This window comes from Protobothrops mucrosquamatus, unplaced genomic scaffold (assembly GCF_001527695.2).
Source record: "Protobothrops mucrosquamatus isolate PMUCROS unplaced genomic scaffold, P.Mucros_1.0 scaffold270, whole genome shotgun sequence".
NCBI lineage: Eukaryota > Metazoa > Chordata > Lepidosauria > Squamata > Viperidae > Protobothrops > Protobothrops mucrosquamatus.
Window position 1 is genome coordinate 1,201,519 of NW_015386615.1, and position 4,763 is coordinate 1,206,281.

Consider the following 4,763-nt stretch of genomic DNA (forward strand, 5'->3'; position numbering starts at 1 on the left):
AAAAAAAAAACATAAGAGATAATGATTAAGAAGAGACTTTGCTACTTTAATCATTCTTAAATCCATCCCAACCATCCCTAAAGGACTGACTAGTTTTGTTTTGTTTTTGTAATCAGCCCAGGTATTAGCTGAGAGTTCCTACCTGTGACTTCTCAAAATACTTTTAAAATACTTCCTTTTCTAAAAGCCCTGCCTAAAATTTAGAAAACCAGCCTAAAACGAATAAAAACTGATATCGTTCTAACAACTGGATAAATTGCTTTCGGCAAGCCATTATTTTAAAATTCAAAACTTATGCATGATATCCTTCGTTATCCTCAACCCAACATACAGATTATTTGTTTACTTATCAAATGTGTATGTCAACCAACCTCCGAAGATTCTGGGCAGTATTTTAAATGCAATATACATTAATAAAGACAGCAATATATCTATCAGTATATCCTGGCATGCTTACTTCTGATGGACAGAAGCGGCTAAAAAGAGCCAAGCTACTAGATCTAAATCAGCACTTTAATATTTTCCAGGGCTCCAGAGCATTTGTGCACCAGGTACTTTGTATAAAATGCCCATGATGTCTAGGGCCAACTGCTCTGGATGCCAGGCCAATATATATTTTTAAAGGAGAATACTGAGTAGATATATTAAATGGTGTCATCTTAGAATTTATAGGGAGTTTGAAGCAAGCTCTCCTACTGCTGCATAAGGGAACGGGAGTATGTGATTCTTTTACAGTTCCCTCCCTGTACTAGACTGTGGACGCAAAACTCTTTTTAACTCCTGGGAGTATTGTCACATCAAAAATAGCAAAAGCATTTAAACACACGATCCAGTGTAGATATGGAAGAAACAATAGCCACCAGTACCCTAAGAAACACTCCAAGCCCCCCCAGTGCCAGCAGCTTTAGAAGAAACAATAGTTTATTGTCTATACTAGTCACCTATTCAATTTTTCATGTATATTTGACATGCAGGTCTCAGGTTTTTAGCACATTGCTGGATAGAATTCAGATTGATACACAAAACCCCATGACATTCCAATATGCCTGAAGATTCCATTTTAAACAATTTAAGAGTTTCTTTCTGCTAGAGCAAGCCAAAGACTGATTTCGTCTCAGATCCCGTTCCGCAGAAATGCCAAAGAGCTGTGAGTGTACAAGCAAGAGTTTTGCGCCCAACTTGTGTATTTAGAAGGCAATCTGCTTCTGATCCTGGAAATAGCATTTAGCAATTAGGACTTTGCAGTCAGTAATCCTCTCCCGTTGTTCAAGCTGGTCTTTTATCATGTGTCTTTTACAGCATTTTATACTATTGTATAGTATGATCTTTTATAGTATTTTAAAGTCTGGTTCAACTTGACCAGTCTTCCATTCTATATTAAATTTTGCCATTAAATAAATAAAAAACGAAAAGTCTGACCAGAGAATAAGAATTTATTCAAGTTGTCGGCCGCCCAACTCTCAACAACACTTGTCAGTTCACAAGTCAAAGAAATTGCAATAAAATCAGTAAGACGTAAAAAATAAAGATAAATGATGGCAAGTGTGGTGAAGCGAGAAGTCCCCTTTCCCTTTACCGAAGCCCTGGGTGACGAGTCAGCCTTTCAGAGCTCTTTTGAACAAGAGCAGAATGGGGGCTGTCCAGATGCCTGGGGGAACCTGGAGCACCCCCAACCCTGCAGGATCAAATTGGCCGGGCAGATGTTATGGGAGGCAGGCAGTCCCTCAAGTAACCAGGCTCAATGCTGTGTAATAATTCAATTTGCCAGCTGCTTCCTGCACGGCTCACCGAGTCATACTGGTTTGTCTATCTCGTTAAGATGTCTTTGCTATTCAAAGAAGCAACCCTGAAGCAAAGCTAAAGTTGTACTCAGGAGCAACACGTTACCAGTGGCATGAGAATCCTAAAACTAACAAGGTAGAAGCAACACTTAGTGAACTGCAGAGAGGAGTCAGCACAAATATTTATTAGATTTATACGCCTAACAAAATACAATCCTGTATGTCTTACAAACACAGGTATTTTATTAGTTATGGGAAAGACCACCAGTCTCTCAATTAATTTGTCAAGTTGATTTGACCTTGTAGGCTTGGTGCTCTGAGTTCCTGCTATCAAGACTCTGGAAGTCCACTTTCTCTGTTGTAGCACCTGCTCTCCGGAAAGAGATTCCAGCGAAATCTGGATGACTCCCACCCCAACCCCCATGATGTTTCAAAGGATGTTGAAAAACTGGCTCTTTCCAGGTCTTCAGAGAGGGTAACTGAATGTCCCTTTATGTATTGTGGATTATTTTCCTTCCTTCCGGTCTCGTTTTCTTATCCTTGCCATGTTTACTCTTTATTTTGTCTTACTGTTTTTCTTCTTTTAATTTTTTTTATTTATAAATCCCCAGAATAACTATGAGTCAGGCAGCATATACATTCAATAAATTATTATTATTATTATTTATTTATAGACATGAACAACAACAGTTACAACAAAAAAAGCTTACATGTCTTGGTAGTTTTCTTCCTCCATAACTTTCTGGGTTCCTCTCTGCAAGAAACAGAATACGAAATTAAAAAATCCTATACTTTAGCTTGTGCAAACATTACATTGTTGATTCAACTTTGTAAATCTTTCATCATGGTCCAGAATACAGCAGTACGTGCAGTGATGGGCGTGCCTCGGAATACTCATGTTGCCAGGCTTACCAGGCAGACCAAACACAAAAGATAATAGATAAGCTAATTCTACTTTATTGTAAAGCTACATTAACAGAATGTAGTCTGAAAATACAAATCTCCTGCCATCTCCTTTACAGCTCGAAGTATTAGGGAGGATCCCTTCTTAATCTCTTGCCCCACCCACTATTCAACTGTGGGTTATGCTCTGTTTTATGTTGCCATTCTTTAGGCAGCATCACCTCACTCCGTCTCCCAAGGTCTTTCCCACACATCATTATATATGTCAAACTTCTCTTCAGCTGCCCTAGCTGCCAATTTGCTTCAATGAGCAATTCATAATGGTGGTTATTATCTGTAAAAGCCCTACAGTACATGGCAGAGGGCCGGTTTATATGTAAGAAATCCTATCTCCCTTGGTTACTGGCCCGACCGATTCAAGCTAACAAGATTGGCATACTTCTTTCAATTAAACAATGTCATCTATCAGGACCCAGACAGTGTGGCTTCTCTGTTGGGTTGCCTACCCTCTGGAATGAGGTTCAGATATCACCCACCCTATTGGCATTCCAAGGTGCCCTAAAAACCTGGCTATTCTCCCAGGATTCTCCTTCACTGGATGCTAGATGTCTCTGGGATTTTTGGGGTGTCTGTTAGGTTGCCGTCTTATTCTTCCTCGTCTTCCTTCTGTTCAAGTTTGCTTTTGCTGTTTGTTGCGTTTTATTCTATTGCTTTTATATTACCTGATATACTGTGAGCCACTCCTAGTCGTTTGGAGTTGGGCAGCATCAAAGAAACAAACAAATAAATGTTCACATAGAACAGCATTTAGGCTGCCATGACTGTGGTTGAAAAAGCTAAAGCGATTTGAATTTGGTTAGTACTTGGATAGAAGACTTCCAAGAAATCTAACAGATGTAGGCTAGATTGAGAAGGTGTAAAAACAGTCTGGAAGACGGCAATGGCAAAGCATTTCTGTATTGTTGCTCAGAAAATTGCATAACCTTCCTGTACAGTACAGAGTATAGCAGTGTTAATGACTATTAGCAATTTGAAAATGAAAGGGAATTCTGGGAGTTGAAGTCCATACATCTTAAGAGTTACTAAGGTTCAGAGACACTGGTATATAGGAACAAAGTATATATCTTTTATGAATAATTTGATGAAATTATAATGAAATAAGTAAATTGAAGATTTTCCCCTCTCACCCTAAATTTTTAAAAAAAATCACATATCCATACATAAAGAAGTTTCAGTCTGCTGTCTAAAGAGCAAAAGAGAGTTGAAAGCAATTCCCTCAAGGTTTTTAAAAAAAATAATCAGTGAGCAAGCTAAACATCAGTTGCAAATCTCAGGCATAAATTAAAGAAACATGGATATTTGCTGCTTGTTTAAATTCAGTTTTATATCCTAGCCTATCATTCCCTGTACGCATTCTTCGCATATATGGAGCCCCATCTAGTAAGGAAATTTATATAATGATTTGTATTATTGAACGAAAATTGATATGAATTTGTTTTATAGCTGCGGAAACTGATACTGTACTTTTACTTTCAAATAGAATTATTTCTTGTCAAACAAACTTATCTTCCTGGATTCCCTTTGTGATTCTAAACACATGGTCAATGAAATAAAAACATCACAATTGTACAGTTACTGCCTACTGTGTGAACATAGCTGAAAGCATTTATTTATAGATGGGCCAATTCTTCATATTATTCTTTTCAAGCTAGACATAAAAGAAACCAGTTTTATCTAACATTTTAATAAGGGAACTTCATACGGATCCTATAATTAATTTTATTCGTAGAAGCCAATCTATACAGTGTTAAATTCAGTTACTCCTAAAAGATGTTCTTTAAAAAAAGATTAATCAATTAATATTTTAATATAACCTGAAATTTCAAAATCTGCATTGCTGTATATTAATTGCTCCAAGAGAAATATTTCACAGTAATAATACAAAATGAGGAACAACTGTAAGTTACAATAATAATCTACTTTTATACTGGCCTTTACAGCTATTATTTATTGAATTTATTATATAGCCACCCATCTCATCTTATTGTAGGTGGCTTACAATAAAATAAAATACATAAT